Raw genomic sequence first — 25666 nt, 5'->3', positions numbered from 1 at the left:
GTTCGTAAGTCATCTGTAGGTAAAATTCTCAGTTTACCCCTAGATGAATTCCTTGAGGGGTCTAGTTTCCAAAATGGTGCCACTTTTTGGTGAGGGGGTTTCTGCTGGTTCCAAATGGAGCTTCTTCCCTTCCATCGCCATGTTCAGAAGAAAGTGGGTAACAAACAAACTTTTTCAAATTATCTCTTGCAAAAGTGAAATATTTGGGGCTAAGGCAACATTTTCTTGAAAAAATATACATATTTCAACATGATGAAATAATGTTATCAAATTCTGTGTAATACCTGTGGGTTCAGGATGCTAACTATACCCTTTGGATAAAATCCTTGAGGGGTGCAGTTTCCAAAATGGGGCCAGTTGTGGGGGGAAGAGGGTTCTGCTGATTAAGCACCTTAGGGGTCCTGCAAATGCGACATGGCATCCACAGTCTATTTCAGAAAAAATTGTGTTCCAAAATTGAAAATTATGCTCATTCCCTTTCGAGCCTTGCCGTTTGTCTAAACAAAGGTTTCTGACCACATGTCGAATATCAACACACTCAGAATTAACTGGGTAACAAACTGTGCAGTTCATTTTCTTGTGCATCCCTTGTAAAAGTGAAAAATTTGGGGGTGAAGAAACATTTTAAAGGAAAAATTTAAATTTGTCTTTTTTTCATTCTACTTTGAATTAATTCCTGTGTAGCAATTTATTGACAGCCGCATTGAATTATTTGAGGGGTGAGTTTTTTAAAATTGTGTAGTTTTGGGGGAGTTTCGAATATATAGGCCTCGCAAAGTCCATTTAACCCCTTTACCTCTGAAGGTAGATTGCAAGTTAATGACCAGGCCAATTTTTACAATTCTGACCACTTTCACTTTATGAGGTAATAACTCTGGAAAGCTTCAACTGATCCCCCTGATTCTGAGACTGTTGTTTTCGTGACATATTGTACTTCATGATAGTGATAAAATTTATTCGATATGACTTGTGATTAGTGTTGAGCATTCCGATACTGTAATATCGGGTATCGGCCGATATTCGCGGTATCGGAATTCCGATACTTAATTCCGATACTTTTACAATATCGAATACCGGAATCGGAAGTTCCCATAATGCCTGCGCTCTGCAGTGTCTCTGAAGGATGACAAGCTGGATGGCAGCGCTCAGCTGCGATCCAGCCTGTCATCAGAATGCCATCCCAGCGTGGGAGAATTCTCCTGATTGTTTAAAAGCCGGCGCGCGGTAAAAAGCCGCCGGCTTTTAAACAATCACACAGCCCCATACTGCTTCCCCGCAGCCTCCCACCCCGATCCTCCGCTCCCCTCGCCACCTCCCATCCCGATCGTAAGTTAGGACCGGGTGGGGAGTGCAGCACAAAGGAGCGGGGAGCGAAGGACCCGGGCGGGGAAGCCGGCAGTGAAAAGACTTCATCGCCGGCTTTCCCGTTCTGTGCTGCGCTTTCCCGCCGGTTATTTCAAATGAACAGCTGAGGTATCAGGTGATGCCGATCAGCTGTTCATTTGAAGTCGCCGCGGTGCCCTCAGAGGGTTCATGTGAGATCATGCTTGACTGCATTGCATGAACTCACATGAACTTTCCCACGGTCTCACAGGTCAGCCTCACCTCCCAGACCTGTCATGATTAGTGTGTGTGGGTGTTTGTGCGTGTGTCTGCGAGTGTGTGTGGGGTGTCTGTGCGATGTCTGCGGGTGTGTGCGGTGTCTGTGAGATGTCTGCGAGTGTGTGCCGGTGTGCGCGGTGTCTGTGCGATGTCTGCGGGTGTGCGCGGTGTCTGTGCGATGTGTGTGGGTGTGTGCGTGCAGGCAGACATAGGCCGATGTGACACTACTACTCCCATCGGCCTATGTCTGTCCCCCGTCCACTCGTGCCAGCAGGATCAGCTCGATGGGAGCAGTAGTTCCCATCAGCCTGATCCTGCTATTTAAATTGCCCTACTGTGTCCCCAATAAATTTTAAATACATGTCATTGGTGGCCAGTGGTTGCCTACAATAAATTAGTTTATACATTACCTGTCCCCGCCGATCGCCACCTAAAATAAAGTAAAAAATAAAAAACTACACCTATACTCACCTAGACACCTAATTCCCGAAGCCATCGATCTCCAGTAATAAAATATAAAATAATAAACCACAACCTTATCCTTACCCCTCCGTAGTAGTCCACGAGTGTCCCACGAAGATCTCCAGTTCAGAGCAGCCACATAGAATGTGACCGCTCTGAACCGCTGCCGCAACTAGAATGACGGGGCCGTAAAGCAGCCCCGTCATTGCATAAGCGGGTTCGCCGGAGTTCAGGCAGCGCTGCTCCGGTCAGCTCCTTTACGGCCCTGCTGTATCGTGAGAAATTCCCACGGTACAGCAGTGCCGTAAAGGAGGTCTCCGGAGCTGCGCTGACTGAATGCACTCCGGTGACCTCAGTCAGTGGCTCCCGCTGCCAGGAGCGGATGTGTTCCCGGCAGCGTGAGCTTACAGCAGCCATGCACAGCTGTCACCATCTCCAGATGTGACAGCTGTGCATGGGAGATCAGAGCAGGAAAATGGACAGGTAACTATTTTTTTTTTTTTAGTAAACTAAGAATTAAATAAAATGGTGTGTTTTATTTCAAATAAATTATTTTTTTCTGGGTGTAGTGTGTTTTTTCTTTTTAACACTTTGTAGGTTAGTAATGGGGGTGTCTTATAGACGCCCATCATTACTAACCTGGGCTTCATCGCAGCTGGCGCTGACATGAACCCCAGCCCTATTACCCCCTGTTACCGCACCAGGGCAGCGTGGAAGAGCGAGGCTAAGTGCCAGAATTGGCGCATCCTATGGATGCGCCATTTCTGGGGCGGCTGACGGCTGGTGTTTCTAGCGTGGGAGGGGGCCAATATTCATGGCACCCTTCCTGGGCTATTAATATCAGCCCCCAGCGGTCTGCCTAGCCTTTGCTAGCTATTAAAATAGGGGGGACCCCACGTAATTTTTTTGGGGGGGTCCCCCATTTTAATAGCTAGTAAAGGCTAGGTATTCAGCTGGGGGCTGATATTAGTAGTCTGGGAAGCTCTGTCGGTATTACCCCCTTCCCAGGCTTCAAACATCTGCCCCAGCCGTCTGCTTAACCTCCGCTAGAGACTAAAATTATGGGGGATCCCACGCCAATTTTTTTTTTTAAATAAATCCTTTATTTTAACACTAAATGACATTTGAGGAGTTAATAAAGATGCAGTCCCTAAATTATTATTTATTTTTTAATTAATTTTTCCCAAAAATTTTGACGTGGGCTTTGCCATATTTTTGTATGCCAGCCAGGTACAGCATCCAGCTTCTATGAACGCGCCATTTTCCGGGGTGGCTGCGGACTGCAATTTGCAGCGAGGGGGGCCCAGAAAGCTTGGGTCTCCCTGCGTTGCAGATTCCATCCCCCAGCTGCCTAGTTGTACCTGGCTGGACACAAAAATAGGGAGAAGCCCCAAGTATTTTTTTTTTTAATTATTTCATGAAATTCATGAAATAATAAAGAAAAAAAGGGCTTCCCTATATTGTTGTGTCCGGCCAGGTACAAATAGGCATCTGGTGGTTGGGGGCAGCCCGTTCCTGCCTGCTGTACCTGGCTGGACACAAATATAATGCGAAGACCCACGTCAATTTTTTTTAAATTATTTCAGGAAATTCATGAAATAATTAAAAAAAAATTGATGTGGGGCTTCGCCCTATATTTGTGTCCAGCCAGGTACAGCAGGCAGGAACGGGCTGCCCCCAACCACCAGCTGCCTATTTGTACCTGGCCGGACACAACAATATAGGGAAGCCCTTTTTTTAAAAAATTATTTCATGAATTTCATGAAATAATTAAAAAAAAAAATACGTGGGGCATCGCCCTATTTTTGTGTCCAGCCAGGTACAACTAGGCAGCTAGGGGCTGGAATCTGCAGCGCAGGGAGGCCCAAGCTTTCTGGGCCCCACCCGCTGCAAATTGCAGTCCGCAGCCGCCCCGGAAAATGGCGCGTTCATAGAAGCGCCATCTTCTGGCGCTGTACCCAACCCATCCAGGGCCCTGGTGCGGTGGCTCACTGGGTAATAAAGGGGTTAAGGCCAGCTTGGCATTATCAGCTGGCCCTAAGCCCGAAATTCATGGGGTCACGCCAATATTAGACATGACCGCCATGAATTTCTAGTAAAGTATTTAAAAAAAACACAACACCCAGAATAAAGTCCTTTAATTGAAATAAAGACACAATTCTTTATTGTTCTAAATTAAACTATACTTACCGTCACGCCCATTCCAGCTGAAGCCAACGATCTCCTGCAATAAAAGAAAAATAATAAACCAACCTCATCCTTACCTTTCCATGGTTCCCACGACAGCTTCACCTCTGCTACATCGAGATGACAGGCTGGACCGCAGCAGAACGCTGCCATCCAGCCTGTCATCCCGCAGACACTGAGAAGCGCAGGCATGCTTGCGCTCCTCAGTGTCTCTCTGTGACGGCATCCAGCTGAGCCGAGTTCATGTCCAATGAACTCGGCTCACCTCATGCACGTCACTGACAGCGTGGGAAAATTCTCCTGCACTCAGAGCTTCAGCGTGAGAATTCTCCCACGCTGTCAGTGACGTGCATGAGGTGAGCTGAGTTCATTGGACATGACCTCACCTCATGCACGTCACTGACAGCGTGGGAAAATTCTCACGCTGAAGCGCTGAGTGCAGGAGAATTCTCCCACGCTGTCAGTGACGTTCATGAGGTGAGCCGAGTTCATTGTCGGCTCATCTGGATGCCGTCACAGAGAGACGCTGAGGAGCGGAAGCATTCCTGCGCTTCTCAGTGTCCGCGGGATGACAGGCTGGATGGCAGCGTTCTGCTGCGGTCCAGCCTGTCATCTCGATGTAGCAGAGCTGGAGCCATCATGGGAACCATGGAAAGGTAAAGATGAGGTTGCTTTATTATTTTACTTTTATTGCAGGAGATCGTTGGCTTCAGCTGGAATGGGCGTGATGGTAAGTATGGTTTAATTTAGAACAATAAAGAATTGTGTGTTTATTTCAATTAAAGGACTTTATTCTGGGTGTTTGTGTTTTTTTTTTAACTTTGACTATGGGGTTAGTAATGGGGGTGTCTTATAGACGCCTCTCCATTACTAACCTGGGCTTGATGTCAGCTGGCATTATAAGCTGACATCAACCCCAGCCCTATTACCCCCTGCCACCGCACCAGGGCAGCGTGGAAGAGCGAGGCTAAGTGCCAGAATTGGCGCATCCTATGGATGCGCCATTTCTGGGGCGGCTGACGGCTGGTGTTTCTAGCCTGGGAGGGGGCCAATAGTCATGGCACCCTTCCTGGGCTATTAATATCAGCCCCCAGCTGTCTGCCTAGCCTTTGCTAGCTATTAAAATAGGGGGGACCCCACATCATTTTTTTGGGGGGGTCCCCCATTTTAATAGCTAGTAAAGGCTAGGTATTCAGCTGGGGGCTGATATTAGTAGCCTGGGAAGCTCCGTGGGTATTAACCCCTTCCCAGGCTTCAAACATCTGCCCCAGTTGTCTGCTTAACCTCCGCTAGAGACTAAAATTAAGGGGAACCCCACGCCAATTTTTTTTAAAATAAATCCTTTATTTTAACACTAAATGACAAGTACAGTAATCAACACTGTCACTGTACTTCATATATATGTGACTGACATGTTTCTATCTAATCTATGTGTGAAGCTCTATTCCTTCTATCCTAAATTGTCGGGTACCGCTGCTGAATTGCCGGCCGGCTTTCTTAAAGAGACGGTGCACGAAAACACTATTATTTTTTTAAATAAATCCTTTACACTAAATGACAAGTACAGTAACCAACACTGTCACTGTACTTCATATATATGTGACTGACGTGTTTCTATCTATCTAATCTATGTATGATTCTCTATTCCTTCTATCCTAAATTGTCGGGTACAGATGCTGAATTGCCGGCCGGCTTTTTTAAAGAGACGGTGCATGAAAACACTATTATTTTTTTTAATAAATCCTTTACACTAAATGACAAGTACAGTAAGCAACACTGTCACTGTACTTCATATATATGTGACTGACATGTTTCTATCTATCTAATCTATGTATGATTCTCTATTCCTTCTATTCTAAATTGTCGGGTACCGCTGCTGAATTGCCGGCCGGCTTTTTTAAAGAGACGGTGCATGAAAACACTATTATTTTTTTTAATAAATCCTTTACACTAAATGACAAGTACAGTAAGCAACACTGTCACTGTACTTATTATATATGTGACTGACATGTTTCTATCTATCTAATCTATGTGTGAAGCTCTATTCTTTCTGTTGTAAATTGTCGGGTACCGGTGTATGCGCTGATGAATTGCCGGCTTTTCGCATAATACATTCTACATTATTCTTAGTTGTTTTACTTCATGTAGAATTAACCTACAAGGAAAGAAAGGGTTTATTTTCATTCCGATATTAGTGTCCCATTGACTTGCATTGATTTCCGGTATCGGAATCGGCGATATCCGATACTTTTTGAGTATCGGTCCGATCCAATCCGATACTATATTTCCTGATATCGGAAGGTATCGCTCAACACTACTTGTGATACTTTGTAAAAAAAAATCAGAAATTTGGTGAAAATTTCACAATTTTCAAACTTTGAATTTTCATGCCCTTAAATCAGAGAGATATATCACAAAAAATAGTTCATAAATAACATTTCCCACATGTCTACTTTACATCAGCACAATTTTGGAACCAAAATTTTTTTGGGTTAGGAAGTTATAAGGGTTAAAAGTTGACCAGCAATTTCTAATTTTTCCCACAAAATTTACAAAACCATTTTTTTAAGGGCCACATCACATCTGAAGTGACTTTTAGGGGCCTTTATGACAGAAAATACCCAAAAGTGACACCATTCTAAAAACTGCACCCCTCAAGGTGCTCAAAACCACATTCAAGAAGTTTATTAACCCTGCAGGTGCTTCACAGGAATTTCTGGAATGTGGTAGAAAACAATGAACATTTAACATTGTCTAACAAAAATGTTACTTTAGACCCAATTGTTTTTTTTTCGCAAAGGTAACCGGAAAAAATGGACCCCAAAATTTGTTGTGCAATTTCTCCTGAGCACGCCGATGCCCCATATGTGGGGGAAAACCACTGTTTGAGCACACGACAGGGCTTGGAAGGGAAAGAGCACCATTTGATTTTTTGAATGTAAAATTTGCTTGAATAATTAGTGGACGCCATGTCGGGTTTGGAGACCCCCTGATGTGCCTAAACAGTGGAAACCACCTACAAGTGACACCATTTTGGAAACTAGACCCCTCAGGGAACTTATCTAGATGTGTGGTGAACACCTTGAACCCCCAGGTGCTTCACAGAAGTTTATCACGTAAAGCCGTGAAAATAAATAAAATAAAACTTTTAACACAAAAATGATCTTTTAGCCCCAAATTTTTTATTTTGACAAGGGTAAGAGGAGAAAATGGACCCCAAAAACTGTTGGGCAATTTCTCCTGAGTACGCCGATACCTATATTTGGGGAAAATACACTGCTGGGGCACATGGCAGAGTTCAGAAGGGAAGGAGCACTGTGTGAAATTTTGAATGCAAAATTGGCAGGAATTGAGAGCGGACGCCATGACGCATTTGGAGAGCCCCTGATACACCTAAACAGTGGAAACCCCCACAAGTGACACCATTTTGGAAACTTGACCCCTCAAGGATTTTATCAAGGGGTATAGTGAACATTTTGAACCCAGAGGTATGACACAAAATTTGATAACATTAGGTCATCATATTGAACACTAGTCACCAACATAACCCTAACCACAACCCTAATACAACCCCAACCCTAACCCAAGCAAAACCCTAACCCTAGCACAACCCTAACCCTAGCACAACACTAACCCTAGCACAACCCTAACCCCAGCACAACCCTAACCCCAGCACAACCCTAACCCCAGCACAACCCTAACCCTAGCACAACCCTAACCCTAGAGTTTATTTTTTACGCAGTTCTTCATGCCGTATAAGTGATTATACGAATTTATTCTTCGGGTCGGTGTGATTACAGTGATACCAGATTAATAGCGGATTTTTATGTTTGGCAGCCGTCACACAGTAAAAGACGCTTTTTTTTGCAAAGACTAGTTTTTGCAATCATTTTTCCATATTTCAGCCGACAGAGTCATGTAAGGGCTTGTTTTTTGCGGGACAAGTTTGCGTTTTTATTGGTACCATTTTTGGGCAAATTACATTTTTTGATTGCTTTCTATTCAGATTTTTGGGAAGCAGAATAAACAAAAACCAACAATTCAAGAATTTTTTTTTAATGCCGTTCCGCATGTGGTAAAATTGATAAGGCAGCACTATTCTTCGGGTCAGTACATTTACAGCGATACTACATTTATATAGTTTTTTAATTTTTTAGTGCTTTTACACAATAAAAACTATTTTATAGAAAAAATAATTTTTTTTTGTATCGCTTTATTCTGAGATCTATAACTTTTTTTATTTTTTGGCTTGTTTTTTGAGGGACAAGATGACGTTTTCAGCAGTACCATTTTTATTCACATTCGACTTTTTATTCCATTTTTTGTTTGGCGGTATGATGATAAAGAATCGTTTTTTGATTAGTTTTTTATTTTTATTTTTTTACCGTGTTCACTAAAGAGGTTAACTAGTGGGACAGTTTTATAGGTTAAGTCATTCCGGATGCGGCGATACCAAACCTGTGTACTTTTATTGTTTTTTTTTCATAACAAGATTTATTTATGGGTACAGTATATATTTATTTTTTTAGATTATTTTTTCTTTTTTTTTTAAATATTTAAAAAAAATGTTTATTTTTTTTTTCACTTTCTGACACTTTTTTTTAAACTTTTACAATTTGTTCCACGATCGGACTTTCATCTTTTGCAGGCTGATCGCTTGCATAGCACGGGGATGCAGCAGCATCCCCTATGCTATGCAGGCTGTCAGCCCTGCAGGCACAAGTTAGATAGATCGTGCTCAGTGCACGATCTATCTAGCTTCATGATCCTGGTGACCCGGATGTCGTCATGACGACATTGGGTCACCATGGCAACAATCGGGGCCCCATGCCCACTGCACGGGGTGGTCAATCCAAGGTAAGAGGGGCACTTTTCGATCGCAGCATTTCGGGCATTAATGTGTTGCGATCGGTGGGGACCGCTCTTGGCACATACTATCGGGTGTCAGCTGTTATAATCAGCTGACACCCGACGGTGATCGCATCCGCACAGCCTCTGTGCGGGCACGATCACCAGGGCGTAATAATCCATACCTAGTCATTAAGGCCCAGGTACGTATTATTATGCCCTGCGTCAGAATGGGGTTAAATCTGAATCGGTACATTGAGAAACAGGTTTTCTAAATTTCTTGAGAAATTGCTGCTAAAGTTTTAACCCTTCTAACATCCTAACAAAATAAAATTATGTTTGAAAAGTGATGCAGATATAAAGTAGACACATGGGAAACATTATTTATTATTTTGTACAACATGACTAACTGATTTAAACATATACAAATTTACATTTTGAAAATTGCTACATTTTTGTCAAAATTTGTACCAAAATACTGATATTTTCATAAATAAACACAAAAAAGATATAAACCTAAATTTACCATTACTGTAAAGTATAATGTGTCACAAAAAATAATCTCAGGATCACTGGAATATGTTGAAGCACTCTAGAGTTATCACCACATAAAATGACACAAGTCAGATTTCAAAAATTGGGTTTGGTCAATAAGGTCAAAATTGGCTATGGTTAAAGTGATTCTGATTAACCTCATATTAATTTTAACTGTTCTAAAAGGATTTTCCTGCAATTTTCTTATTACATTTTATAGCAAAGCCATGGCCTGTAAGTAGCTTACAATACAGCAAAGGGATCTCATTGTTGAAAGTTGTCAGTCAGGAGAGGAGTACTAAGTTTTTTGTAAGGCATTAGATATATCATGGAACACTATGAAGATGGTCATCAAGAAGTGGCTTAAATTTGGCACAACAGTGACATTACCTAGAACTGGACGTCTCTCAAAAATTCATGAAAAGATAAGAGGAAAATTGGTCAGGGAGGCTGCCAAGAAAACTACAATAATCAGTCCACACTAGAGAAAATGAAACAATTCGGCACTATCATTAAGTTTGGGTGGAGGTTCCACTTTTACAACTTGCACATTAAATGATCCGTGAACTTGAGTGCTCAGCTTTAAAACGCCCAGCCTGGGGAAACAAATGCAGTCCACAAATGTAGAAAAGTGGTACGCACCATGTAAAATCACTTCTTTATTCGTATCCTTTAAAATATATCCACAGACGAAGGCCGTTTCACAAACAGAGACACTTCTGCAGGTCAGAATACCATCGATTGGACTATAGTAACATTAACCCCTTTACGACCTATGACATATAGGTACGTCATAGGTCGCCTCCCCTTTTTGGTGATTTCATTAGCTGACATGTGCCCTTAACAGCCGCGGATGGAATCACGCACGGCTATTAACATGTTAAATGCCGCTGTCAATCTCTGACAGAGGCATTTAACATGATCACGCTGGAAGCGCGTCATTAGCTCTGCTCATTGGTGCGTCTGTCACATGGTCGCAGGGCGCTGATGAGTTGGCATGACAACCTGGGGTCTGTAGGAGACCCCTGTGGTTGTCATTCCCTAACTGCTATGAGCTCCGCCCTGTGGTCGGCACTCATAGCAGATGAGCATTTTTTCTACACATAGCAGGGCTAAAGGCCTGCTATGTGTAACACAAGCAATTGGAGGATCGCAGCTTAAAGTCTCCTAAGGAGACTGTTGAAGCAAGTAAAATGTGAAAAAAAAAAATAAAAAAAAATTAAAAAATATAAAAGTTCAAATCATCCCCTTTTTGCCCCATTCAAAATAAAAGAATGAAAAAAATCAAATACACATCAATCAAAATTATAAAAAGAATTAATCCGATCAGTAAACAGCGTAACGAGAAAAAAATCAAAATGTATGAATTACGTTTTCTTGGTTGCTGCAACATTGCAATAAAATGCAATAATGGGCAATGAAAACATTGTATCTATTCGAAAATGGTATCCATAAAAATGTCAGGTCGGCACGCAAAAAATATGCCCTTACCCAGCCCCAGATCCTGAAAAATGGAGGAAAAATTGAGACACTACGGGTTTCGGAAAAAGGCGCAATTTTTTTTTTTTTTTTTTTTACAAACTTTGGATTTTTTTCACCATTAAAATAAAAAAAAACTATACATGTTTGGTATTTATGAACGCAAAGTGACGTGGAGAATCATTGCCAGGTCAGTTTTAGCATTTAGTGAACATGGTAAATAAAAAAAACAAAAAAAACACCATGGAACTGCACTTTTTTTTGTAAAGCTGAAGATGAACATGAATTTCACCTTTCAGCACAACAATGACCATAAGCATACCTCCAAAACCAAAAAAAAAGAATGGCTTCCCCAGAAGAAGATCAAAGTTTTGGAATGGCCCAGCCACAGACCAGACCTGAAACCAATTGAAAATCCATGGGAAAAGGCTGAACACGGAAGATGCCCTCGCAGTCTGACAGATTTTGCGTGCTATAGTTATACAACTAAATTATTTTTGTTTATTATTTTTCTTTTTCCACCTGAAAATGTTTCAGTTTATTTTTCACTTGAATTATACATATTATGGGTGACATTATAGGTGGAAAAAAATTTGAACTGATACTTCTTGGTATGATTTTTTTTACATAACAAAAATCTGTCATTTTACCAGGGTGTATAAACTTTTTACACCCATTGTACTTAAGAAAATCATCTTCCTGTGGCTGCCCACTGTTTTCTTAGATAAAAAAGCAGCCTCAGAGAAATGACCCCCAAGCCAGTTTTCACCTTCCTGACCAGGACAATTTTTTAATTCTAACAAGTGTAACTTTATGTGGCAATAACTCTGGAACGCTTCAACGTATCCCAGTGATTCAGAGGTTGTTCTTTTCATGACACCTTTTACATCATATTAGTGAAACGTTTAGGTCAAAATGATTACTGTTTATGAAAAAATTTAAAATTTGCTGAAAATTGTGAAAAATTTGCAATTTTCAAACTTTGAATTTTTATGCCTTTAAACAAATACCACTACAAATAATTAATAAATATAATTTACCACATAACTACTTTACATCAGCATCATTTTTAAAACATAATTTTTTTGTTAGGAAGATAGAGTGGTTTTCATTTTTCTAACAAAATTTAGAAAACCAATTTTTTTTTAGGGACTACATCATAATTGAAGTGACTTTGAGGGGACTCTGTGACGGGAAATACCCAAAAGTGACAGCATTTTAAAAGCTGCACCAGTCAAAGTGCTCAAAACTACATTTAAGAAGTTCATTAACCCTTCAGGTGGTTTACAGGAATTAAAGCAATGTGGAAGGAAAAAATAAACATTTTAATTTTCCCCACAAAAATGTTGCTTTAGCCCTAAATTTCTCATTTTCACAAGGGTAAAAAAACAAAATGGACTGCAAAATTTGTTGTGCAATTTCTCCTGTGTATGCCAATACCCCATATGTGGGGAAAATTACTGTTTGGGCACACAGCAGGGCTCATAAAGTAAAAGCACCATTTGACTTTGAAGCGCAAAATTGGCTGGAATAGATAGCAGACGCCATGTCGCGTTTGCAGAGCCCCTGATGTGCCTAAAGAGTGGAAACAAGTGACCCCATTTTGGAAACTACCTTTCAAGGAATTTATTTAGATGTGTGGTGAGCACCTTGAACCCACAGGTGTTTCACAGAATTTTATAAAATTAAGCAGTGGAAATGAAAGTGAAATGAATTTGCATTAATTCCAAATTTTTCATTTTCACAAGAGAAACAGGAGTAATTGGTCAACACAATTTGTTGTACAATTTCTCCTGAGTACAACAATGCCCCATTTGTAGGGGGAAACTACTGTTTGGGCACACGGAAGAACTCTGAAGGCGCACTATTTGAACTCTGGAGCGCCATTTTGGCGGGAATAAATTGCAGAAGCCATGTCACATTTAAAGAGTGCCTGATATGCCAAAACAGCTGAAACTCCCAAAAGTGACCCCATTTTGGAAACTACACCTCTCAAGGAAGTGATCTAGTGGTGAGCATTTTTAACCTTTAAGTGATGCACAGAATTGTGTAACATTGGGCTGAGTAACTGAAAAATTATAATTTTTTCCACTAAAATGTTACTTTGACCTCAAGTTTTTAATTTTCAAAAGGGATAATAGGAGAAAATTAATGGTACAATTTGTTAAGCTATTTCCTAAGGACACCAATTCCCCACATGTGGTTGAAAACTACTTTTGAGGCGTAGTGCAAGGCTCAGAAAGGAAGAAGCGCCTGATTGGGAGTTCAGATTTTGCTGGAATGGTTTGAGGGCACCATGTGACATTAGCAGAGCCAGAGTGACATGCCAGAAAAGCAAATTCCCCATAAGTGACCCCACTTTACAAACTACTACCCTCAATGAATTCATTTAGGGTTGCAGTGAGCATTTGACACCACATGTGCCTCACAGAATTTTAAACCATTGAGTCATGAAGAAAGAATGTTATTTTAACCCCAAGTTTTAAATTTTTATGAGGGCTTATAGGAAATCATTGATTTCGCAGTTTGTTGTGCAATTTCTCCTGAGTGCACCAATGCCCTACATGTAATCAGGAACTACTTTTCAAGCACAGTAGAAAGCTCAGACGCGAAAGAGCGCCATAATATAGTTCAGATTTTGCCGTTATGGTGTGTGGGTGCCATGTCACATTGGCAGAGCCCCTGAGGTGCCAGAACAGCAGAACACACCCCATAAGTGAGCCCATTTTACAATCTACATCTCTCAATTAATTAATCTAAGGATGCAATGATTATATTGACACCACAGGTGTGTCACAAAATTTTATACCACCGGACGGTGAAGAAAAAAAAAATTAATTTTTACCACAAAATTTTTGTTTTAGCCCCAGATTTAAAATGTTCACATGGGGAAATGGGTAAAAATGGTACCAAAATTTGTCACATGATTTCTTCTGAATGTGGCAATACCAAATAAGTGGCAGTAGTATATTGCTTAGCTACACAGCGAGGCTCAAGTAAGAAGGTGCACTATTTGACTCTTGGAGAACAAATTTTCATATAATAGTTTGCGGACTCCATATATAGAGCCCCTATGTACCTGAAGAGCAAAACCCCCCCTCAATTGACCCAATTTTGGAAATTAAAGCCCTCTCAGATTTTATGTACAGGAGTACTGACAATTTTGATTACATTGGTGTTTTTCAGAAACAAGCAGTACTGGATGTCGCTGAGTGAAAATTACAAGTGTGCCATTATAGTGCCCGTACATTGTAGTGCCCAGTATTTTGTAGTGCCCATACATTGTGCCCATTACATGCTTCTGGAGACATAGACCCTGTAAATTAAGTGGGCTCTCAACGCTTTAGAAATGCCAAAAATGTGAACGCTAAATGTGGTTTAGGCACACTGTGGGGCTCAGAAGGGAGGGAGGGATTTGGATTTGGGAAAGCAGATTTTGCTGGATTTCTTTCGGGAAGTGAGGAGCCGTAGCACTTTTCCAGGGCCTTTGTGCTACCAGTAACGTGGAAGCCACCTATATTTCCATTGACAGATGATGGACATGAAGGAGGAATTGTTTTTTCTGTAGATTGAGTTGAAACTTTTATTGGGAATATTTTACATAACATTCTGGATCACATTTATCCTGTACTATACGCTGAGAACTTTGGATCATCTGCCAGACTGAATCCAAAGTGTCTCCATCTGCCTCATTATGGGGAATCTTCTTTTGGGGGTTCCACCTGAATCATGTATTTCGGAGATTTACACAGAAACCCTGGAGTAAGCGCTCAGCGTAGAGAGCAGCATCGCTATATTCTGAGAGTTATATCTTTTTTATTTTTCTGCTGATGGCAGCTTGTTTTCTGCAGGACAAGATGACGTTTTCAGCAATACCATTTTTATTTACATTTGACTCAAGGGCGGTTGGCCACAGTTTTGTGCACCACAGAAAAGACGGACACCGCTAAACAAAGGCCACACAGAGTTTATCGCTGCCTCATTAGTGAATGGATCCCTCGGGGGTTTCATCCGAATCACGTATTTTGTAGATTTAAATGGAAATCCTGATGTAAGTGCTCAGCGTAGAGCACAGGATAAATATGAACCGATCAAAAATGTTCTGTACCCCAAAATGCTTCAACTCGACCCACAAAAAACACTCTGTTAACAGAAATATAAATGGGGTGTCCACGTTAATGGTAGCACAAATTCTCTGGAAAATCGACATTGCTCTCCCCCAATAGAAATCCAGCGAAATCTGCACTTCCAAATCCCCCACCTCCATTCTGAGCCCCACAGCGTGCCTACGCCGCAGTTAGTGTCCACACGTTTGGCATTTCTGTAGCGAGGCGAGCCCGCTTAATTTACAGGTTGCGTGTCTCCAGAAGCACAAGCTGGACACAATGTACAGGGCACTACAATGTACTGGGCATATTTGCAATTTTCACTCTGTAATGTTCACTGCTGCTTATTTCTAAAAAACATCCAAGGAGTCAAAATCATCAGTACACCTATAAATGAATTCCCAGTGGGGTGTAAATTCAAAATTGGGGGTCACTTGAGGGTGTTTCTGCTGTTCTGGCACTTGAGCTCTGCAAATGGAGTCTGTATACTATTTTAGGAAAATCTGCATTTCAAAAGTCAAATAGCGCTCATTCCCTCTCATGCACTGTTGTGTGGCCAAACATTACTGTACAGCCACATTCATTCAGTATTGCTACATTCAGGACAAATTATGGGCACATTTTTGCAATTTTCCTCTTGTGAAAAAGAAAAATCTGGGGCTAAAACAAAGATAGGGGGATTTGCTGTTCTGGCACGTCAAGGGCTCTGCCAATTTGACATAGCACCCGATACCCATTCCACCAAAATCTGCACTCTAATATGGGGTTCCATCTGAGCTTTGCACTGTGCCTGAAAAATAGTTACTAACCACCTATGGGGCTATGGTGTAGTCAGGGGAAATGGCGTAACAAATTATGTGGTCTATTTTCTCCTTTTAGCCTTTTGGAAAATTAAAAAGTTGGAGCCAAAACAGCATTTTACTGGAAAAGTGAAATACCTGTGGGTTTAAAATGCTCACTAAACCCCTATAGCAATTCTTTGAGAGGTGTAGTTTCCAATATTGGGCCACTTGTGGGGATATCTCAGGGGATCTGCCAATGTTACATGGTGTCCGCAATCTAGTCTAGCAAAAATTGTGCTTCAAAAGTCAATTGGTGCTCCCCCCACACCCCAAACCCTGCTGTGTACCCAAACAAGAGTTTATGACCACATATGGGGAATCCCTGCACTCAGGAGAAATTGCATAACAAATTGTGTGGTCAATTTTCTCCTGTTACCCTTGCAAAAATTAAAAATATGAACCTTCGGCAACATTTTCACTGAAAAAACTTAATATTTCATTTTTACGGACCAATACTACAATTTCCTGTGAAGCACCAATGGGTTCAAGATGCTCACCAAACCCCTAGATAAATTCTTTAAAGGGGTTTTCCCACGAACGAAAGTTCAATTTAATCAATAGATCTTGGAATAATAATAAGTTCCACAATTGGATGTGTTTAAATAAAATGTTCCTGTGCTGAGATAATCTTATAAATGTGCCCCTGTGTATTGTATGAGTCTGACTGTGTGGAACACAGTCTGATCATATCACATATCCTGGGCAGGAGAGGACGCAAAAGAGTATACAGACATTACAGCAGGGGATCGCAGCTTATTCTATTTGTGAGGTAAAACATTTCACTGCCTGTTTTTAAACAATGTTTTACTTCAAAGAATCAGCTGAAATTTCCCGCTGAAATGTCTGTATATTCTTTTGCTTCTTTCCCTGCCCAGGAGATGTGGTGTGATCAGACCATGTTCCGTACATGGTCAGACCCAGTCATTACACAGTACACAGCAGGAGCACATTTATAAGATTATCTCAGCACAGGAACATTTTATTTAAATACATTCTATTTTGGAACTTATTATTATTCCAGGATCTATTGATTAAAAAGAACTTTTATTCATTCTGACCCCATATGAGGTATCAGTGTTCTCAGGAGATATTGCCCACCAATTTTCTACTGTCACCCTTGTGAAAATGAAAAATTTGGGGCTAAAGCAACAATTTTGTGAAAAAAAAATTTTTTTTCATTTTCACGGTCCAATAGTATAAAATTATGTGAAGCACTTGTGAGTTCTATATGCTCTCCCCAACCCTAAATAAATTCCTTGAGCGGTGTAGTTTCCAAAAAGGGGTCACTTTTGTGGTGTTTCTGCCGTTTTGACACCTTGGGGGCTCTTCAAATGCAACATGGCATTCTCAATCTATTCCAGACAAATTTACGTGCCAAAAGTCAAATAGATCTCTTTCCATTCTGAGCCCTGCTATGAGCTAAAACAGCAGTTTTTGAACTGCATAACAAATTATAAGGTCCGTTTTTTCCTATTATCCCCTGTGAAAGTTACAAATTAGGGCTAAAACAACATTTTACCGGAAAAAAAAAATTTGTTTTCATATCCAAACTTTAAAACATTCTGTGAAGCACCTATGGGTTTAAAATTCTCAACACACCCTTTGTAAAAATGAACAATTTGCAGATAAAGCAGTTTTTTTGTGTATTTTAGTGGAAAAAAATATATTTTTTAATTTTTTCATTCCATTTTTCCTTAATTTCTATGATGCACTTGAAGGGTTAACAAATTTCCTAACAGTAGTTTTTAATAACTTTAAGGGTACAGATTTTAAAATGGTATCAATTCCGGGGGTTTCCAATATATAGGACCCTCAAAGTCTCTTTAAAACTGAAAAAAAAATTGCTGCTAAATTTTAACCCTTCTAATATTGTAATGATATAAAGGCACGTATGAAAAATAATTCTGACATAAAGTAGACATGTTCTTTATTAACTATTTTGTGTGGTATGACTATCTGGTTTAAGGATATTGGCACTCAAAATCGCAAATTTTTCTAAATTTTCATAAAATTTCAGATACTTTCACAAAAAAAGGAAAAAACTTACTGGTAACAAAGTAAAATGTGTCACAAAAAAGTGTCACAGAATCGGTGGGATCCGTTGAAGCATTCCAGAGTTATTACCAGATAAAGTGACACTGGTCAGAATTGAAAAATGAGGCTCGGTCATAAATGTACAGTACAGACCAAAAGTTTGGACACACCTTCTCATTTAAAGATTTTTCTGTATTTTCTTGACTATGAAAATTGTACATTCACACTGAAGGCATCAAAACTATGAATTAACACATGTGTAATTATATACTTAACAAAAAAGTGTGAAACAACTGAAAATATGTCTTATATTCTAGGTTCTTATATTCTAGGTTCTTATATTCTAGGTTCTTGCTCTGATTGGGTGGGAGGTGCTGATATTTCATGCTGTGATCGGTCAGTCAGATTTTATATGTTATATTTGCATCCCACTCACCCCACCAAAAAAAAGTATAATATTTTATCAATAAATATATGTAGCACAAAATGACCCGTTTAAGAGATACCACTCGTGCTACTGCAAAAAGTCCTCATATGGCCTGAAAAATAAAAATAATACAGCTTTTGGAATATGATGAGGAAAACGTGAAAGAAAATTGTCAGGTACTTAAGGTTCAAAATAGGTGGGTCCTTTATGGGTTAAAATACAGTGTGTGTTGCCAACTAACCATAAAGGTTCATGGACATTGTATCACGTCAATAACTGTTCTGCCACTAAATATATTGTATCTGCCCAATTTGTTTAGAAAATGGTCTAAACATAATGCTGTGATAGAAAAGGAATAAGATCTACCATAAAACACACACATGCTGGTAGTTTATCAACCAATATGATTAGGAGACTATGAATGAAAAAAGTAAATGTTACAATAGGAAAGCACAAAGGAACATGGGACAGGGGAACTGACAATGTATTAATTATCTAGAATAGTGAAGAAATGTTAATTCTTCATATAACCTATGAAAATGTACAGACTGAAATGTGACATTAAATAAAGGTAATGAATATTCTGTTCAAAGCCTAACTGCGCAAAATCTAAAAAAATACTGCTGTGACTACAGTTGTCCAGCGTGAGTATGACAGGATGCGCAGGCTTATTGTTCGAATTTATCTAGGGGTGGATAAATAAAAAGATTATTATTATTATAACCAAAGAAACCAGGGTAATGCTCCCTGCTGCTATGACAGCACGAAAGGTCTCTCCTAGGTGCTAAGCCAAGTCCATCCACACTTTATCATGGTTTTGATGATCTCCCCCTATCACTTCTCCGCAATCTCTTTATTTCAGAACAACTGGAGCAGACTTTGAGAGCATTGCCATAATTATAAAATTGTCTAAGAATTCTTTCTCATATAGACAGTACACCAGCATTAAAATAGAAAACAAACTAACCTTATTGAAAGCATGAAATTATATTGGATATAGCTCAAACCCTGCTGGAATGACAGGATCTCCAACAAAAAAAATATTCTAAAATATCGAAATGTGTTATGGATCAAGCGAGTTGGCCACAAAGCACACACAATCATTTTCTTTTTAAGAATGTACTTTACTTTAGCGATACAATAACTCAAATATGTAAGACATGTACAATGCATATTTTACAAAGAAAAACCAATCTAAATGTTTGCTTAATGTGTGATGCTTACTGAATAAATGATGTTCCTGGCACTTACCCTAACACACCACATGTACCAAATTAACAAAAAAACGAAATACCTAATACTAAGATACCATGAGAACAGTTACCTCGATGATATCTCTCTTGCTGAATGGTTGAAGTACTTGGCTCAGAGGTTTCAAAATGAACTTCAGGAAGATGTAGATCTGAAGGAACTGGTTCGGGAAGAGATCTAGTACAGCTTTGTGATGGCGGCTCCTTCGACCTGCAGGCTTTAAGACGAAATGATAGAATAAGTAAATCTACTAATTATTACAGCTGTTACCAGTTACCAGCTGTTACATACGGTTATTACTGCATTTATTCTATACCTATAATTTAATTCACACACATACACAACATATCACTCCACTAATGCTGCCTTAAACTTCTTCAACAGATTCAACAAAGGGTTGAACTCTGCTGCAAATAACGTTAAGCATTTACCTAATATCACTGTGAAGGTGCCCCAAGCACTAATATCACTGTGAAGGTCTCCCGAGCACTAATATCACTGTGAAGGTCTCCCGAGCACTAATATCATTGTGAAGGTGCCCCAAGCACTAATATCACTGTGAAGGTGTCCCAAGCACTAATATCACTGTGAAGGTGTCCCGAGCACTAATATCACTGTGAAGGTGCCCCAAGCACTAATATCACTGTGAAGGTCTCCCGAGCACTAATATCATTGTGAAGGTGCCCCAAGCACTAATATCACTGTGAAGGTGTCCCGAGCACTAATATCACTGTGAAGGTGTCCCGAGCACTAATATCACTGTGAAGGTCTCCCGAGCACTAATATCATTGTGAAGGTACCCCAAGCACTAATATCACTGTGAAGGTGTCCCGAGCACTAATATCACTGTGAAGGTCTCCCGAGCACTAATATCATTGTGAAGGTGCCCCAAGCACTAATATCACTGTGAAGGTGTCCCGAGCACTAATATCACTGTGAAGGTCTCCCGAGCACTAATATCATTGTGAAGGTGCCCCAAGCACTAATATCACTGTGAAGGTGTCCCGAGCACTAATATCACTGTGAAGGTGTCCCGAGCACTAATATCACTGTGAAGGTGTCCCGAGCACTAATATCACTGTGAAGGTGTCCCGAGCACTAATATCATTGTGAAGGTGCCCCAAGCAATAATATCACTGTGAAGGTGTCCCGAGCACTAATATCACTGTGAAGGTGTCCCGAGCACTAATATCACTGTGAAGGTCTCCCGAGCACTAATATCATTGTGAAGGTGCCCCAAGCACTAATATCACTGTGAAGGTCTCCCGAGCACTAATATCACTGTGAAGGTCTCCCAAGCACTAATATCATTGTGAAGGTGCCCCAAGCACTAATATCACTGTGAAGGTCTCCCGAGCACTAATATCATTGTGAAGGTGCCCCAAGCACTAATATCACTGTGAAGGTGTCCCGAGCACTAATATCACTGTGAAGGTGTCCCGAGCACTAATATCACTGTGAAGGTCTCCCGAGCACTAATATCATTGTGAAGGTGCCCCAAGCACTATCACTGTGAAGGTGTCCCGAGCACTAATATCACTGTGAAGGTCTCCCGAGCACTAATATCATTGTGAAGGTGCCCCAAGCACTAATATCACTGTGAAGGTGTCCCGAGCACTAATATCACTGTGAAGGTGTCCCGAGCACTAATATCACCGTGCCATGAAGGTGTCCCGAGCACTAATATCACCGTGAAGGTGTCCCGAGCACTAATATCACCGTGAGGGTGCCCCAAGCACTAATATCACCATGTAAATGCCCCGAGCACTAATATCACTATGAGGATGAATGCAGTTTCTAAAGTGGTATGTTATAATGTCTTGTACATTTAAAGGATATGGATGAGATATGCCATAAATGTATAGTAGATGTGGATCCTATGGGCCCTGCATCTATCTCGAGAATGGGACCTTGACTCATGCTGCTGCCAGTGGAGCGGTAGATGGAATTGCAATTCATTTGTATGGGAATTCTGACCACTGCTCCATTGACTCAAGCAAGTGAGGGGGCATTTTCTCAAACTACATATAGGTTCCAGTAGTGGGGTCCGTTGCTAGAAAGGAATAACCAGTAAATATGCCATAAATGGACAAGATAGGAATTCCCCTCTGACATCTTTGAAGTTCATTTTTCGTCATAGGTCGTTAAGCAAAGTATGAAGCTGGTTCAGGAGGAAATAATGTATAATTAAACATATGTGTGTATGCTTCAGTACTTCAAAATAAAGAAATACAAAAATGTACTAAAATGAACATATTTGGTATTGTCATGTCTGAAAAAGTCAACTCTAGAAAAATATAAAGTTATTTAAATTGTATGTTAAACGTCGAAAAAAAAAAATATCGGAAAGCCAGAATTTACATAGTTGCTGCACTTTCTCAAAGAAATGCCATAAAAAGTTATCAAAAGTCAGATGTACCCCAAAATTATATCAATAAAAATGTCAACTCAGGGGGCATAAAACAAGTCTGCACAGAGAAGGGTAAGAAGGGTATGGGTCTCAGAGAATGGGGATCCAAACCTTCTAACTGCCAGAACATTGTCAGGGTGCTGGCACATTGCGTTTAGGCACAGGTGCGGTGGTCTCGTGGGGGATACGTCCGAACCCCTGGGAAACCGGGACGTCTATCTAATCACAATGTGCCAGCACTTATATATATAATATTATTGTAACCTGCGGAGCTGGAGAATCCTGGTGCCAGGTCATTTTCACCACACAACAGTAGAAACAAAACCAGAAAAACAATTGCGGAACGGAATCTTTTTGTGCAATTTCACAGCAACTGGAGTTTTTTCCCGTTTTCCAGCACATCGCTGTGTGTGAACAGCTCTTACAAGGGAATGGTGACATTCAAGACTGCAGCTCCGCATCAAAAAAGAAGAAAAAACTCATGAAGAGGAGGAGGAAAAAGGAAACTTCCCCGGGGGTTGAGGCGTTAAAGCAGTGGAGGCGGAGAGGAGCGGGAGCCGCCGGTGTAACCCACTCCAGACCACATGTCGGCTACATCGCGATACTAGCACGGTCTACAGGCGATAGCTGTGCAGCATCATTACCATAGCAACCGCAGTGTGTACCTTGGCATCACAGCTGCGGGATCGACAGGCTCCACAACTCCCTACCATGTGTATGTGCCGCATCTCCTCAGACGTATTACCTGCTTGCTGTGGAGATTCCGTCTTTACACTCAGAAGAGTCTTCAGAAGAGACAGTCCCGGCTCCGTCTGTCCCGGCTCCGTCAGTCCCGGCTCGGTCAGTCCCGGCTCCGCTTGTCCCGGCTCCGTCAGTCCCGGCTCCGTCTGTCCCGGCTCCGTCTGTCCCGGCTCCGTCAGTCCCGGCTCCGTCAGTCCCGGCTCCGTCTGTCCCGGCTCCGTCTGTCCCGGCTCCGTCAGTCCCGGCTCCGTCTGTCCCGGCTCCGTCTGTCCCGGCTCCGTCAGTCCCGGCTCCGTCAGTCCCGGCTCCGTCTGTCCCGGCTCCGTCTGTCCCGGCTCCGTCAGTCCCGGCTCCGTCAGTCCCGGCTCCGTCTGTCCCGGCTCCGTCAGTCCCGGCTCCGCTTGTCCCGGCTCTGTCAGTCCCGGCTCCGTCAGTCCCGGCTCCGTCAGTCCCGGCTCCGCTTGTCCCGGCTCCGTCAGTCCCGGCTCCGCTTGTCCCGGCTCCGTCAGTCCCGGCTCCGCTTGTCCCGGCTCCGTCAGTCCCGGCTCCGTCTGTCCCGGCTGCGTCAGTCCCGGCTTGTCTACGATGGGCTAGCTCGGACTTGCGGATGAACGATTCCCGTAGTCATGAGTGTGTAGAAGACGCCGCCACCGTAGTGGAGGCGCCGCCGAGGCTGAGCCGGTGCTGCGGACACTCTCCTCGCTGTGTGTGAACATCTCTTATGAGAGCAGCGCTACAAGTCTTCCCGTGGAGGGGCTGGAATGCGGGACGTCAGTAGTGACAACACGGGACTAACGTCACGGCCTCCTCCACCCGCGCGTGGAGCGTGTGAGGGGCGGAAGCTTTCCCCTTCTCGTGCAGTCAGCGTGTTCCCGCTGAGGGGCTGACATCCACTGCACGCTGCCATCTCTGCCATCACCTAGCATTCTTTAGCTTGCCGTTTGCAAATGTAGTCAAAGTAAGCGGGGCCGGTTTCACACCCGCGTCTGTGGAGCTGCCGCCAGGGATCATCACTGACTTCTGAGGGCACTGCCCACATTACTGGCATAGGCTTGTGTTTTCATAAGTAAAGATGGTCATATTTTAGGTCAGAGTGCTAGCCACATGGGCAACAGGTGTACCCAGACAGCAGCAGGCAATAGGCACAAGCAACGGGCAAGGTACTCAAGTAATGGGCAATGTACCCAGACAGCAACGGGCAATGTACTCAAGTAATGGGCAATGTACCCAGACAGCAACGGGCAATGTACTCAAGAAACAGGCAATGTACTCAAGTAACGGGCAATATACTCAGACAGCAACGGGTGATATACTCAAGTAATGGGCAATGTACTCAAGAAACAGGCAATGTACTCAAGTAACGGGCAATATACTCAGACAGCAACGGGTGATATACTCAAGTAACGGGCAATGTACCCAGACAGCAGCAGGCAATATGCACAAGCAAAGGGCAAGGTACTCAAGTAACGGGCAATGTACCCAGACAGCAACGGGCAATGTACCCAGACAGCAATGGGCGATGTACTCAAGTAACAGGCAATATACTCAGACAGCAAAAGGCGATGTACTGAGGTAACAGGCAATGTACCCAGACAGCAACGGGCGAGGTATTCAAGTAACGGGCAATATACTCAGCAACAGGAGATGTACTCAAGTAACAGGCAATGTACCTGTTATGATCTGCTACAGGGACTAAGGAAAGACAGGAGATCTGTCCCCACAATAGAACCAAACTAGATCCCTACGATGCAATGGGGAACCTGATCCTGCGATCAGACCCGCTAAAGTCCTCGGCTAGTCTGTACGAAGACCTATAGATGTGAGGGAGGGATCCCTACAAGAACTAGGGACTGGGATAAGTTGGACACCTCCTAGCAGAAATAGTAGCAGTCAAAGACAAACACATAACAAAAAGCATAGAGGTCAGAAGACCTAGCAAAACTAACAGAGAACAGCAACAGAGCACCAAGCTAGCTCAAGAGTAGTAAATACAATGAAGTCCAGCAAGGCCAGGAGGGCGGAGCCGGATTAAATAGGCAAAAATGGTCATGTGACCAGCAAACTAAAAAAAAACCTAAGAGGAGAGTTCTAACAGTACCCAGACAGCAACGGGCAATGTACTCAAGTAACGGGAAATGTACTCAAGTAACGGGCAATGTACTCAAGTAATAGGCAAAGTACCCAGACAGCAACGGGCAATGTACTCAAGTAACGGAAAATGTACTCAAGTAACGGGCAATGTACCCATACAGCAACGGGCAATGTACTCAAGTAACGGGCAATGTACCCAGACAGCAACGGGTGATGTACTCAAGTAACGGGCAATGTACTCAAGTAGCGGGCGATGTACCCAGACAGCAGCAGGCAATATGCACAAGCAAAGGGCAATGTACTCAAGTAACGGGCAATGTACCCAGACATCAACGGGCAATGTACTCAAGTAACGGGCAATGTACCCAGACAGCAACGGGCAATGTACTCAAGTAACAGGCAATGTACTCAAGTAACGGGCAATATACTCAGACAGCAACGGGTGATATACTCAAGTAACGGGCAATGTACCCAGACAGCAGCCGGCAATATGCACAAGCAAAGGGCAAGGTACTCAAGTTACGGGCAATGTACCCAGTCAGCAACGGGCAATGTACCCAGACAGCAACGGGTGATGTACTCAAGTAACGGGCAATGTACCCAGTCAGCAACGGGCAATGTACTCAAGTAACGGGCAATGTACCCAGACAGC

The 25666-nt window shown here is 42.1% G+C and overlaps 1 protein-coding gene across 1 annotated transcript in view; it reads right to left on the bottom strand.

Annotated features, from left to right (window-relative positions):
• Nucleotides 1-23503, bottom strand: part of NR4A3 (nuclear receptor subfamily 4 group A member 3) — a 223361-nt gene extending 199858 nt beyond the window's left edge. The window contains exons 1-2 of the mRNA XM_073678412.1: nucleotides 22928-23503; nucleotides 19846-19989 (exon numbers count right to left, since the gene is read on the bottom strand). The gene's annotated coding sequence lies outside the window, so the exon portion shown is untranslated. The remainder of the gene's footprint in view (nucleotides 1-19845; nucleotides 19990-22927) is intronic.
• Nucleotides 23504-25666: the final 2163 nt, after the last annotated feature.

Source organism: Phyllobates terribilis, unplaced genomic scaffold (genome assembly GCF_046119375.1).
Source record: "Phyllobates terribilis strain yellow unplaced genomic scaffold, ASM4611937v1 Scaffold_4__5_contigs__length_816908805, whole genome shotgun sequence".
In the NCBI taxonomy this organism is placed as follows: Eukaryota; Metazoa; Chordata; class Amphibia; order Anura; family Dendrobatidae; genus Phyllobates; species Phyllobates terribilis.
This window is presented reverse-complemented; position numbering and strand designations above follow the sequence as displayed.